Source organism: Corvus brachyrhynchos, unplaced genomic scaffold (genome assembly GCF_000691975.1).
Source record: "Corvus brachyrhynchos isolate BGI_N302 unplaced genomic scaffold, ASM69197v1 scaffold212, whole genome shotgun sequence".
NCBI classification, from domain to species: domain Eukaryota; kingdom Metazoa; phylum Chordata; class Aves; order Passeriformes; family Corvidae; genus Corvus; species Corvus brachyrhynchos.
Window position 1 is genome coordinate 212,879 of NW_008236768.1, and position 2,503 is coordinate 215,381.

Here is a 2,503-nt window from a genome sequence, read left to right on the forward strand (position 1 = left end):
TCCCCTGGGATCGTGGAGGTTTCAAGCAGCATTAACTCCGGAAAATTCACCCCACAGCTCACCTGTCACCTCGGGAAAGAGCAAGGGAGCAGCCCCTGGCACGGGAATTCCCCCTGGGGACGGCACAAGGGGACACTGGGGTCTGGCCTTTCCGTGCCCGCCCTGGGCACCGCGCCAGCAGTGCCAGGACAGCGGGTGCCACGCAGCCTCCTCCATGCTGGGGCCGGGCCCAGGCCTGGCTGTGGGATCCGGATGGGACTGACCTTTCCGTCTGCTGGAGGAGCAGTGCCCTTTCTGTCCCTTTCTGTCCCTTTCTGTCCCTTTCTGTCCCTTCCCGTCCTCTCCTGTCCCTTCCCGGCCCGGCCCGCGTGGGTGGTTCCCGCTGGCACCCTCGGCTCCGGCCGGAGCCGCGCGGGGCACGGGGCTCTTTTGTACACTGGCGTGTTGGCCTTGGCAGCAGCAGGAGTTTGGCTCCAGGCTCGTTTCCAGCATTTTTGGCTGCGGAGGGGGAAGGGGGGGGATGGCAGTCACTGGCACTTGGCCCAAAGCCCCCAAACCCGCTCCCGGTGACGGCATCTCCGTCCCTTTCCCGTGTCCTGGAAAGTGACGGGGCTCAGCCGTGTCCTCCACGGCTGTCACTTGGGGTGCAGCTCTCATCCCAGGGCATCCAGCACCTCAGGCTCCCCAAATTCCCAGGATTTTGGGGCAGCAAGAGCCTCAAGAGGGAGCTCAAAGCTTTCAAGCTGCCACCCCGGAGCTGGGAAGAAGCAGCCGGGCACAGCCCAGCCTGGGCACCCCCTGACCCGGGGGGACCGGGGGGTCCCTGTACCCCAAAATGGCTTTGCCTGGCAGGGCTGGGAGTGGCTGTGAGCGGGGCCGAGCCCTGGGAAGTCCGAGGTGAAGGAAGGACGGGGCAGGGCAGGGATGTCCCACAGCCGAGGCGGGCAAGGAGCCACCCCGTGTGTCCCCAAACTCTGTCCTAGGGCAGGCTGGGACACCTGGATGTGTCACCTCAGGCTCTGCCGGGACGTGGCTCTACCGAAGCCCTGGCGCTTCTGCTCTCCCTCCCACCCCCTCGTCAGGATCAATTAAGATTACGAGCGCGGCTAATTAACACTCTGCTAATTGCACTCTATAAATCATGAGCTTTAAAAGCAGCTCTAAGGAAGACGTTGTGTCCTTAACGCCAGCGCGGCCTGAAAGCCTCATCCAGAAATCCTCATTTTCCCAGTCCCTCTTCCCAATCTTCCTGGGACTGGGAGCGGGACTGGACCCCCCGGGATGGCCAGGGTGCAAAGATGTCCCTGCTGTGGGGCTGAGTGGGCCCTGATTTCCCTGATATCCCGTTTTTCCCACCTGCTGCCCGCCAGCTGGAGTGGGAACTTGGGAATTGGGTCCCAAGTTGGGAATTGCTGCCCTAAACACGGGGGTTCCCTTTGGGATCCCGGGGAGCCCTGCAGCTTCCCGAGGCGCTGGAGGGGTCAGGATCCCCCCCATGGCACCCACCCGGTGTCCTGGTCATCCCTGTGGCTCCACCACGGCTTTGTCCCCGTCAGGGCAGAGGACACGAGGGGGGTGTGGGTTGGGCAGTGCCTGCCCTGGGCTGATTTTGGGATCAGGTTTGGGATCAGAGCCCAACTTTCTCAGCCTGGCTCCTCCGCACCTTCCAGCCGGGAACGCCGACTTCCAGCTCCGCTATTCCCTCCCCCCAGCCCCAGGCTCTGTCACCAGCAGCATCTGCCCCCTTTTGCCCTACAAAGTAATTTTGGGGCGTCTTCACAGCCTTTGAGCCACGGGATGCAGAGCCAGCGACATCCTCTGCTCCCTGCTCCTCGTCCTCAGGTTCCTGTCACCTTCCCGGGGCTGGCACTGGGGACAGGGACTCACAGCACCGAATGTGCCGGGTGCTGCCAGGGCCGGGAGGGGGACAGGGAGGTGTTGGGGTTTGTCCCCAGGGCTGTCCCACAGCCTCCCTGTGGCGTGGCTCGGTGGTGACACGGGGACAGGCTGCGACAGGAGGAGGGGGTGCCCCACTCCCCCCCACCCCCCAGGGCAGTCACTGCCTTTATAAAAATATAAAAAAGAAATGAAAAGAAGGAGGGTTTTGGAGCTGAGGAGGTTTCTTTCACCGTGGTTTTGTTGAGCCCTCGGTGATATTGGGGACCAGGGGAGTGACACCCCCAAACCCTGTGGCTGATGGGGCTGGCGGTGCTGGGGAGTCCCCTGAAACCACAATGGGGGACCCTGGGGATATGCCATGAGCCAAACCCAGAGCCTGCTCCTGAAACTGCGCCCCAAAACCTCCATCCCAGCCCGGCCTGAACCCCGCAGTGAGGGCACAACGTCCCCTGGGACCCCCCAAACTTCACCCCGTCCCAGTGCCCCAAATTCCCACAAACCCACCATGTCCTCCCCTTCCAAATCCCCTACCCCAGCCCCCCAATCTCCCCAGCCTCACCCCTATTCCAGATCCCCACATTCCCACAAACTCATCCACGCCCTT